Source organism: Macaca nemestrina, assembly GCF_043159975.1.
Source record: "Macaca nemestrina isolate mMacNem1 chromosome 4 unlocalized genomic scaffold, mMacNem.hap1 SUPER_4_unloc_5, whole genome shotgun sequence".
NCBI classification, from domain to species: domain Eukaryota; kingdom Metazoa; phylum Chordata; class Mammalia; order Primates; family Cercopithecidae; genus Macaca; species Macaca nemestrina.
In genome coordinates this window covers 53,964-66,308 of record NW_027257559.1, presented here as the reverse complement: position 1 = coordinate 66,308, position 12,345 = coordinate 53,964, and the positions used below count along the sequence as shown (strand labels likewise).

Sequence of the window (12,345 nt, the reverse complement as noted above, 5' to 3'; positions counted from 1 at the left end):
AGGGCTTTCCCCCAACCCCCCCTGGCTCTTTATGTCCTTGAAAAAGAACTAAGACAACTGAAATGTGCCACCATGCCCAGTTTTATTTGTTTTTTTTTGTTTTGTTGTTGTTGTTGTTGTTGTTGTTTTGAGACGGAGTCTCGCTCTGTCGCCCAGGCTGGTGTGCAGTGGTGCGATCTCGGCTCACTGCAAGCTCCGCCTCCCAGATCCACACCCTTCTCCTGCCTCAGCCTCCCGTGTAGCTGGCATGAGCCAACGTGCCTGACATTATTTTATTTTTTCTAGAGACAGGGTTTCACCATGTTGCCCAGGTTGTTTCACATTGTTTTAATCCGGGCTGGTTATGAACTCCTGGGCTCAAGCAATACACACACCTTGGCCTCCCAAAGTGCTGGAATTATATGCTGAGTCACTACACCCAGCCTCTATATCATGACTTCTTTCATGGCGAGTAATGTGACTGGAACGAATGTAGCCTTTACCTCATCTCTTACATTCACAGGGTTTTTCTCCAGTATGAATTCTTTCGTGGAGGTGAAGGGAACTGAGATGACTGAAGGCTTGGTCACATTGTTTACATTCATAGGCTTTCTCTCCAGTATGAGTACTTCTATGGTTACAAAGGGAACTCAAATGACTAAAGGCTTTGCCACATTGTTTACATTCATAGGGTCTCTCTCCAGTATGAATGCTTCCGTGGTCACGAAGGGAAGTGGAACAGCTGAAGGCTTTATCACATTTGGTACATGTATAGGGTCTTTCTCCAGTGGGAGTCCTTTCACGCATCTTAAAATAACAACAAGAAAATCTAAATGTTTTCCCACATTCCTTACATTCCTAGGGTTTCTCTCCAGTGTGAGTTCGTTCATGTATTACACAACAACCGGAAACAGTGAACGCTTTACCACACTGTTTACATTTATAGGGTTTTTCTCCTCTGTGAGTTCTCTGATGTCTTTCAAATAAATTGAGAAAATAAACCCTTTCCCACATATCGTACATTTATAACTGGATTTCCACTGTGCATTATCATGTGTCTTCTAACACCTGGAACAGAAACAAAGAGTTTCCCACATTGTTCACATTTATATTGCTTCTCTCCATATGGTTTGTATCCTGAGTGAGCCAGGATGTGCCTATTAAGGAGGGAATGATGTACAAAGACTTTTCCACAAACACTGCTTTCACATTGTTTTAATCCAGTAGAAATGTTCTCATTCAGATCAAGATTTGGAATTTGGCTGACAACTTGTCCATACTGTCTACCTTCTTTGCTTTCACACACATGTGGTACAGAACCACATGTTTGCTGTAAAAAAATGACAAGCACATATTAATTGGTTAGTTTAATAACTTTCTATTTATCAATAGGTCTTGGCCTTACACTGTTACCAATACCAAGGAAAATGCATTATTATTATTAATTTTTTTGTGTGTGTGTGCCATGATTGAATTATTTGAAAGTAAATGGGTTACTACTGAAAACACAGCTACCACCTGCATGGCTATGACCAAATTAGTAACATTCATATACACAATTTTGTAGTGCTATTTTCAAGTAAGTTGTTTTCCAAACACTGACTGCTACACTGAAGTACATTACATTTTGGGTGAAATTTTTCTTAAAAAAAAAAATTTCAAGTGACTCTCATTTGTTTTGATTGCTTGTTTTTAAGTTCATGACAAGCTAAGATTCCTTCAGAGGACTTTATTTCCTCTTCTCAGTGCAAATTATCTTATATCTTTCCCAGGTTTTTCGAAGTGATCTTCAATATTCTGGTCTTTCCATTTGTTGCCTAAAATGCAGACCCACAAAATTATCATGAATTATTACAAACTACAGAAACATTACTAGATTTCATGTTCATTGTACACAGTGCCCATGCCTGATTTCTTCACCAAATCATTCCCTTGCCCCATTCCAAATCACAAATAGCACTGATGATAGGGAAATACTTCTGTAATTAAGTGAAATGTGTTGTCATTCTCACCTACAGAAGCCAGGTTCCTGCAGGTTTCCTGCATCACTTCTCTGTAGAGATTCTTCTGAGAAGAATCTAGCAAAATCCATTCCTGCTGGGTAAAGTTCACAGCCACATCCTCAAAAGCCACGGAGTCCTAGAACATTCCACACATGTGGATAGAAGGATGGGTGAGACTGAGAGTACTGGGAATCTATACTCAATCCATAAGCTGTTTACATGATTCTAAAATTTCCAAGCATTTATTCTATGACTTAATTGTCACCACTCTTACTCTGTTCACACATACTCCCTCCCACACAGCAGTTCTAATGCTAGAATTGAACTATTCAAAAAGGCAACAGCAAAGTAGAAACACCCATCTCATTAGAGAATCCAGGGAGTAAGATGTGCTGCTAGGAGTTACCTTTTAACTTCACTTTGTACATTTCTAATATCTGCCATAATAAAGTCCTACCTGATGTGCATAAGGGAGTTAATATTATCAGTCCTGAGACTACTTATTCTTAAAAACGCCTGCTCTCAAATTTCCATCTTTGTTTGTATTAGTAACTTACATTTTGAAAAGGATTCCACCAACCCAAGTAATAAGAATGACCCACTGCATCTAAATGGCTTATGCAATATATTTGCCAAAACTTTTTCTGCTAAAAGTCTATTATTTTGTGTCACTGCAGTGGTGCTTAGGGAACCAGACACCAAAACACAGTCTGAACACTAAGTGTTCAATGAGTTTCCCTGGTAGACAATATTTTACACGTGCTGTCACTTGTTAACTGGGGAGTTGAGCCCACTCCATGTGACTACACCAAGACAGAGTAGGCTTACTAAATTCAATTGAGTAGTAAATAAAACCAATAATTGACATTTAACAATACTAATACAATAATTTTAAAAATTTCTATTGCACAATGTCAAGGCAACAAGGAATAAGAGGAAATATGATACATTTTTTAAAAATGATATTAAAGTCACCACTTCTAGATGTTATTCCTATGAAATCACATAAATTCCCAAATCAGGTTTTTTTTTAGGCAAGAAAAACTACTTTTTCATACGTAGTAAAAATGGCAAATGTCTAATGATTTTTAGTCATCTAAAAAAAGAGTGATGGCTTGTCTAACATACTTCTAAGATTTTCAAATGAAAATACTCAGAACAGCACAGTATTAGCAGAGAGATGAGCAAACAGACCAAGGGGAAAAAAAAGTCTTAATGACCCAGCATTTATATGGAAAGTTGACGAATGATAGAGTAGGCACTGTAGAATAGAAAAAGAAATCACATGCACTTTAAAATATGAGGCAAACCAGGCTGGCATCTACTTGGGAAAATACATTGCATTCTTCTCTATTCCATGATCCATAATCAACTTATATATTCAAATATGAAAGATAAAACCAGAACATTTTCAGAAGTCACAGGAAGATTTTTTTATGGAGGATTAGGCAGAATTTCTTTTATGTAAGAAAACAGTGATAAAGGAACAGACAAACTCAAACATATTAAAATTTAGGGAATAAAAAGAAAATAGAGTGGGCCGGGTGTACTGGCTCAGGCCTGTAATCCCACCACCTTGGGAGGCTGAGACGGGTGATCACCTGAGGTCAGGAGGTTGAGACCAGCCTGGCCAACATGGCAAAACTCCGCCTTTTTGCTGTTGTTTGTTTGTTTTTTGAGACGGAGTCTTGCATTGTCGCTTGGGCTGGGGTGCAATGGCAAGATCTTGGCTCACTGCAAACTTCATCTCCTGGGTTCAAGCAATTCTCTTGCCTCAGTCTCCCAAGTATCTGGGATGACAGGTGCCTGCCACCAGGCTCGGCTAATTTTTTTGTATTTGTGGTAAAGACAGTTTTTCACCATGTTGACCAGGCTGCTCTGGAACTCCTGACCTCGTGATCCGCCCACCTTGGCCTCCCAAAGGGCTGGGATTACAGGCATGAGCCACTGTGCCAGGCCTAAAACACCGTGTTTACTAAAAATACAAAAATTAGCTGGGTGTGGTGGTGGGTGCCTATAATCCCAGTAACTCGGGAGGCTGACACAGGAGAATCACTTGAACCCGGGAGGCAGAGGTTGCAGTAAGCAGAGATGGCGCCACTGCACTCCAGCCAGGCTACAGAGCAAGACAGTGTCTCCAAAAGGACAAAAAAAAAAAAAAGAAAACCAAAAAAAAAACCCTCTGATATCCAGATAAGAGGATACAGATGTGTCCACTGTCATAAATTCTTCACCGTACTACAAGAGGGGAACTGACATTTTGGTGAATCTTTGTAAATCATCAATTTATCTAACACACTTTTATTTCACCAGTAACATTGACAAAGCTAAGTCTTAAAATTCCATTTGAAATTACCCTTGAAAAGAACAGACCTTTGAAACTTACTACACTCACTCTGGGGAAGAAAGAAATACAAATTTTTAGCATATAAAATGCATCATTTTATCTTGCCTCTTTGGAAATAGTATTTTTATCTTTCAAGCTGTACTGACAACATGTATCTTACAGTCAATGAAAAACTGAAACTCAAATAAGCGGACAAGCCTTTTCAAGGTAACAAACTCAGGGAGAGGCAGCGCTGACTCCAACACAGACCTTTCTAAGTGTCACGGCAGGCCATTCTATCCCTCGGGACACCCATCCTGTTCAGTAAAGTCCTCAGTGACCACCTAGGAGGCACTGGCGCTGCTCTTTGTCCTCCTGTGCGCCTTCAGTGCATTTTCATATTCAGGTTCTTGCATATCCTCTCTGGGGTGGGTTTTCCTTGTCCTTTGGGACAGTTTTTCTCTCTTCACAAGTCTGAGACAATCTAGAGAGCAGAAATCATTTCTGCCTTTTCCTCTCAATATCAGCATCCCAGGCCGGGCGCGGTGGCTCAAGCCTGTAATCCCAGCACTTTGGGAGGCCGAGACAGGCGGATCACGAGGTCAGGAGATCGAGACCATCCTGGCTAACACGGTGAAACCCCGTCTCTACTAAAAAATACAAAAAACTAGCTGGGCGAGGTGGCGGGCGCCTGTAGTCCCAGCTACTCGGGAGGCTGAGGCAGGAGAATGGCATAAACCCGGGAGGCGGAGCTTGCAGTGAGCTGAGATCCGGCCACTGCATTCCAGCCTGGGCGACAGAGAGAGACTCCGTCTCCAAAAAAAAAAAAAAAAAAAAAAAAAAAAAAATCAGCATCCCATTGGCAGACCATCAATGTGTCTCCGAGGAATAAAAACTCCTCGGCTGGAGGAACAGTTTTAATGACCCAGCTTTAATGGCATTATGTTGTATTGTCCATTCATTTTAATGTCCTAAAAGTTTAATAACCCTAAGGGGTCACCATTTTAGATGACACTATACCAGGAGATTCCTCTAAGGCCAAGAGCATCCAACTGCTCCCCTGAGAGACTCTACCCCCTACCTCAGGCTGTCCTTGGCGATGAGATGACCCCGGGGCTGATACTCACTAGACCCTCCAATAGACATGGCCACAGTGGGTATCCTGGGTCATCCCCAGATCGTTCTAAAATACCAGGACTAGGAAAAGACAGGAGGGTGGCTGAGGACACAACATTCTGTAATGTTTTCACAAGGGGACCTCAACTTAAAGATATTTTGGTAATATGTACACTTAGGAAAGATGGAAAGAAGAGAGGCACAAAGTTTTTTTTACAGTAGAATGACAGATGATTTATTCTCCGCTTTCCTCTCTTGTAAAATGTTTGGAAACAGAAAAATATTTTGGCCAAGGTGGCTCATGCCTGTATTCCCAGCGCTTTAGGAGGCCGAAGTGGGCGATCAGTTAAGGTCAGGAGTTCGAAACCAACCTAACCAACATGCCAAAACCCTGTCTCTACGAAAAATACAAAAATTAGCTGGTCGTGGTGGTGGGCGCTTATTAGCCCAGCTACTTGGGAGGCTGAGGCAGGAGAATCGCTTGAACCCGGGAGTCAGAGGTTGCAGTGAGCAGAGACTACGCCATTGCACTCCAGCCTGGCGACAGGGCGAGACTCCGTCTCAACAACAACAACAAAAAATATATATATATATAATATACATTTAAAATTATTATATGTAGATAGTATTTGAAGTCATGGGACTGACTGTAGGTAGAAACAAGGGAAGGCAAGGAAAATTTTTATATTTATATTTATATATGATTATATAAAATTAATATACATAATTATAATATATAAACATATCATATAGGCTGGGCACAGTGGCTTACACCTGTAATCCCAGCAATTTGGGAGGCCACGGTGGGCAGATCACCTGAGGTCAGGAGTTCGAGACTAGCCTGACAAACATGGAGAAATCCCATCTCTACTAAAGATACAAAAATTAGCCAAGCGTGGTGGTGCGTGTCTGTCATTCCAGCTACTCAGGAGACTGAAGCAGGAAAATCACTTGAATCCGGGAGGTGGAGGTTTCGGTGAGCCCAGATTGTATCATTCCACTCCAGCCTGGGTGACAAGGGTTAAAATCCATCTCAAAATAAATAAATACATAAATAAAACAAGAAATATATATTTATGTCTAAGTATATAATTATAATAAATAAATGTGTATATGTATACATTTATTATAAATTTATTAATATATGAAATATGTTTATTTCTGAGCCAGGGTCTGGCTCTGTCACCCAGGCTGGAGTGCAGTGGCACTATCATAGCTCATTGGGGCCTTGAACAGATGGCTCAAGCGATCCTCCTACCTCAGCCTCCTGAGTGGCTAGGATTGCATGCACACACCACCATGTGTAGCTAATTTTCAAATTTTTTGTAGAAACAGGGTCTTCCTTTTTTGCCTAAGCTGGTCTTGAACTCCTGGGCTCAAGTGATCTTCCTGTCTCAGGCTTCCAATGTGTTAGATGTGGGCCACTGCATGTGGTCTAATGCATTTTTTAATTTGCGAGTTTATATTATTTAACATTTTGAAGTACTGAATGTGTTGAACAACCAACTTGCAGAATTCCCGAACAATGGACGGTCAGCTGTCATGTCCTGGTTCAAATCGTCCCAGCACACCACGGCTAGAAACCTTTCAGCCAACTTCCACTTATGTCTCCCTGGGCAGGACAATGTCACTTGGCCAATCCCCACTAAGAGGGACTCTGGAAAGGCAAGAAACTATTCTGTTCTCTATAATGGAATGTGACCAGGAAGAAGGCAGTTGGGAGGGCCAGTTGGGCCCTCTAACCAGCAGCCTCCACCATCGACTACCTTCCCTAGACTATACCACGCTGGGCATTTGGGACAGTTATGAGCAAGAGTTCCCATTTTTCTTCTCATGGGACTTTCATGCTAGTGGCAAGAGACAATTTTTTTTTTTTTTGAGACAGAGTTTTGTTCTTGTCACTCAGGCTGGAGTGCAATGGTGTCATCTCGGCTCACTGCAACCTCTGCCTCCTGGATTCAAGCAATTCTCCTGCCTCAGCCTTCAGAGTAGCTAAAATTACAGGATTGCACCACCACGTCTAGCTAATTTTTGTATTTTTAGTTGAGATGGGGTTTCACCATGTTGGCCAGGCTGGTCTGGAATTCCTGAGCCACTGCACCCAGTCAAGAGGGAGATTTTAAATCAATAAGTAGAATTGTGATGAATGCCAGAAGGAAGAATGTGTGTGATGGGGAGGACACCTAAGTTATTGTCTCATATTTTAACACTTTCACAGGCAATAACTGGAAACTTAGAAGCTTAAAACAACACACACCTTTAAGCTAATTTTAGCAAGCTAGGAGTTGAGCACATTTTAGCGGGTCCTGTGCTTGGGATCTCACTCTAAGCAGCTGGGCTGCATCCTCATCTGAGGCTCCACCAGGGCAGAATCCATTTCCAGGTCCGCCGAGGTTATTGGCAGAATTCATTTGCTTGGACCCGCTTTGCAAGGGCCCAGCTTTTTGCTTCCTTTCCTACGGGGCTCCTACAAAGGTCCTTTCTCAGCAGAGCATCTCCCTCCTGGAGCGCCTGCGGGTGGAACCTTTCTCTCTAGTGTGCGAAGGTGATGCACTGTGACAGTGACATACCATTGCTTTTGCCAGGCTCTATGGGTTAGAAGCCAGTCACCGGTTTTGCTCATACCCAAGGTCAGGAAGACTATGCAACGGCATAGGTCATTGCGGGGTCAGTCACTTAAGGGTGTGACTGCCACCACTGAACTTGGTGAGACTTTAAGGGCTGGTAGGAGCTGGCCAGGTACAGGGGTGAGGGTGTGTCAGGCAGGGGTGAGGGCATGGAGGGGGATGCAGAGGCCTGCACCCTGGAATGTCCTTTCACTCCCTGAGGTTTTGTTCTCCTTATCCCTGAGTACATCCCAGAACACGGTGGGGCCCTAGCAGGGGAGAGGTAGGGAAGCCTGTGTTGTTCATCTGGGGATATTTTTAGGCAAATCAGATTAGGGGCCAGGCTTTCAGTGGTGGGTGTGAGCGTGGGAGTGATGAGTGTGCAGGTGTGTGTGGGAAGAGCGATGGGGATGGGGTCAGCCCCAGCCACCATGAAGACCTTAACTGTGCATCCACCCATCCCAGCAGCCTCCCTGAGTGAATGCCTTCAGGGTGCAGGTCCTGTTTTACACATGGAAGTGAATCAGAGTGGGACACTGCCTTGCCTTAGAGAGGTCACACTTCTCCTACTTCTTCTTCTTCGTTTTTTTTTTTCTTTAAATTTGCAACAGAGTCTCACTCTGTTGCCCAGCCTGGAATGCAGTGCTGTGATGGTGGCTCACTGCCACCTCTGCCTCCCAGGTTCAAGCAATTTTTCTGCCTCAGCCTCCTGGGTAGGGGAGCTGGGACCATAGGCACGCATTACCATGCCTGGCTAATCGTTGTATTTTAGTTTCACCATATTGACCAGGCTGGTCCCAGTCTCCTGGCCTCAAGCGATCTGCCCACCTCAGCCTCCCAAAGTGCTGTGACCACAGGCGTAAGCCACCACAGTGGGAGAGAGGTCACACTTCATGCCAAGTGGGTGGCAGTGACTGAGACAGCACCCCAGCTGGTGCTGGAAGTGAGGGGTGCTCAGTGTCCTAGAAGGCAGAGGGCTGCATGAGAGGTTCGGGGAGGAAGGACTGGAGGAGGATTTGAGATTTTCACCTGAGCAGCTGGGTGGATAGAGGGACTGTTTACAGACAATCACAAGAATGTAGATGAGCAGGTTAGGGCACTAATAAAGCACTCTGTTTTGGCCCACGGAAAATTTGAGATGCTTCCCTGTGTCCAGCTGGGGCTTTGGGAAAGGTCAGGGCTGGGCATCTGACTGGGATGGATGTCTCTAGCAGGCAGCAGAGCATGTGGATGGTTTGTGAAGCCCGGAAAGGCATCAGATTTCCTGTGGCAGTGCCCACTGCAAATGGAAGGGCATTTGGCCTGAGCCCAGATAAACACAAGTTTGGCAGAGCAGCTATGGAGGTACAGGAAAACCAAGGGTGTGGGGGCACATGAAGCAGGAAGCTCAAATAAGATGAGGAAAGAGGTTTTAAAGATAATCAGGGCTGGGGACAGTGGTTCATGCCTGTAATCCCAACACTTTGGGAGGCTGAGACGAGAGGATAGCTTGAGGCCAGGAGTTTGAGACCACCCTGGGCAACATAGGGAGACCCCATTTCTATAAATAAATAAATACCATTGGTACTTGGCATTTCAGGTGGGGAACAGCAAACACATGAAAGCTCTGAGGCAGGAAAGGGAAGTGATTAGTGCTCGCTCCTGGTTCCTTTATCAGACCTTAAAGAGATGCAGAGACATTTCAGGTACTCCTTGGCCGAGCTCCTTCAGGGAAGGTCTAAGTTCGCTTCTACTTCCCATCTATTAATTTTTTTTTTTTTTTTTTTTTTTTTTTTTTTTTTTTTTGGAGACAGAGTCTCACTCTGTCGCCCAGGCTGGAGCGCATGCAGTGGCACCATCTCAGCTCACTGCAACCTCCACCTCCCGGGTTCAAACGATTCTCCTGCCTCAGCCTTCCCAGTCGCTGGGATCACAGGTACGCGCCACCACGATCGGCTAAGTTTTTGTATTTTTAGCAGAGATGGGGTTTCATCTTGTTGGCCAGGCTGATTTCGAACTCCTGGCCTCAAGTGATCCACCTGCCTCGGCCCCACAAAGTGCTGGGATTACAGGCGGGAGCCACCGCGCCCGGCCCTACTTCACTCCTAACGCCCACCATACGTGCTTCCAAATGTTTGCTGAATGACAAGGTGAACGAGTGAATGGGACTACGTGACTTCGGGCAGCAGGCAATCCTATTCCTTGGACCTCAGTTTCACTTTTTGTAAAGCAAGCCTGTCTCTCGCTCTCTGCCCTAAAAGCCTGAGTTCTGGGCTTGAGATGAGCGCGTCCTGTAGACCAGACTGCAGGTGGACGTTGAGCTGGGTGTTCTAGGAGGCCAGAATCCGGCCAGCTCTTGGGTTCGGTCCTCCCGCGGGACCCGGTACGCCCAGTCCCAGCGCCGCCCCGCCCAACCTCCATTTGCTCCCCCAATCCCCGCCCTCTCAGCGCGGCTCGCTCTCCATTGGCCGGGGGTCGGGCCCTGGGCGCCCAGCTCCGCTGGGGGCGGGGCGGCGGGCGGCGGGCGGGGCCGTGTGCATCTGCAGGGTGTGTGTCCCGGTCGCAGCCCCGCGCCAGCTGCAGCTCCTTGATCCGAGCCGGATCCTGAGCGGGAAACACGGGCTGAAGCGGCGGCGGCGGCCCCGCCCCGGGACTCCATTGTTGAGGCTGCCTCGGCTCTGTTGGCTGCTCAGCTGCGCTCCAATCACCCCAAGCGCCGCGGCGAGGAGCGAGTGCTGCGAGCCGGTGGCCTGAGGTGAGACCGGGCGACGGGGTCTCCGGAACGGGCGGGGGTCTCTGCCCCGGGTGTGGCGCCTCTGAGCTGGGTTCCGCAGGGTTCGAGGTCGGGATCTGAGGTTCCTGCGCCCGGGCTTTGTCTCGGCCTCGGGTGGCACCGGTGGCTTCGCGCCTGCTGCCATACCGCTTGGGCCCGCGCGGGGGTCCCGGTCGCCCTGCGGGTGGGGGCCGGTCCCCACTGCTCCCCGGCTCCCCGCGTCTGCCGCGGAGGGGACTGCATGGACCCGGGCGCTGGCTTCTGAGCCGAGATGGCGTCACTGCACTGTAGCGTGGGCGACCGAGTGAAACTCCGTCTCAAAAAAAAAAAAAAAAAAACCAAAAAAACCCTGGTACAGTATTTTACCCAGACTAGGTACGTGTAGTAGAGCCTAATGAAAGCTTAGAAAAAGATGACTTGAGAACTAGCCCAGCAGAGGAATCAGGTGGGATGTGTTGCTACTGAGTAAGTGAAATTTGCACCTGCTTTCTCCCAGGCCTCGTTGAGTTGTGTACAACAGAGAGCTCAGGTGTTGGGGGCAGTTGACCGGTTGAAGAATGCATTGCTATTATGTGAGGAACATTGGGCTTTGAAAAAGCAGAACTGGATCCACGTTCTTGCCTGGTAACTCTAACTATCATCTAGTTTGTAAAGGGGAATGCAGTTCACTGAAAAATTCTTATGACAGTGGGGAAAGGATCGGGGCGTCTGCATTGGTTTGTGTAATATAGGTCATATGAAAGAGCATTTAGGCTGGAGGGAGGCTTTTCATCTCTATAACTTTACTTTCACAGGACAATTCCATCATGATTTGAAGATTTTGGAATCAAAACTACATTATTCTATGTGTTTTGGGGCAAATTTATACATACAATTTGCTTAAATATTTCAGATGATACAAGAATGTATGTGTGGGGTAAAAAGCTGAAATTTGCATTCCCCCTTCTCTAGAAGTAGCCATTGTGAATAGTTAAGTCTGTATTCCAGCTATTTTGTATACTATAAATACACTGTGAACATTTGAGTGTATATAGACATGTATGTTACACACAGTTTTAGAGATGGAATATTGCTCTGTTGCCCATGCTACTCAAACTCCTGGGCTCAAGTCACCCTCTCGCCTCAGCCTCCCAGAGTTTTGGAATTACAGGCATGAGCCACCACGCCTGACCTGCATGAGTATATTTACTAATTGCTAAGTTACTCTGTTCAATATGTGTTTATTGAACTCCCCCATGTGCCAAGCGTTGTTCTGAATACCTTATATGCACTAATTCGCTTAATTTTTAGAGCAGCTCTATTATTGTGGCCCTTTTACAGTGAGGAACCTGAACCACAGAGAGGCTGGGGACGTTGTCTAACATCACACAGCCAGTGCTGTTGGAATTCAGGTTTGAACCCAGACAGCTGGCTTCAGATCTCTTAGCTGGTATCATAGATGGCACACCCAAACCTTAGGGCCGCCTCCCAAGCCTTGCCTCTGATATGAGCTTGCCTGAGCTCTGCGAGAGCCGTGTATGTGAGGTTTCTTTCCTCTTTAAGAACACAAGTCTTGAAATTGTC

At 45.7% G+C, this 12,345-nt stretch overlaps 1 pseudogene; it reads left to right on the top strand.

Moving 5' to 3' along the window:
* Positions 1 to 10,544: 10,544 nt before the first annotated feature.
* Positions 10,545 to 12,345, top strand: part of LOC139361064 (SH3 domain and tetratricopeptide repeat-containing protein 1-like) — a 46,146-nt pseudogene continuing 44,345 nt past the window's right edge.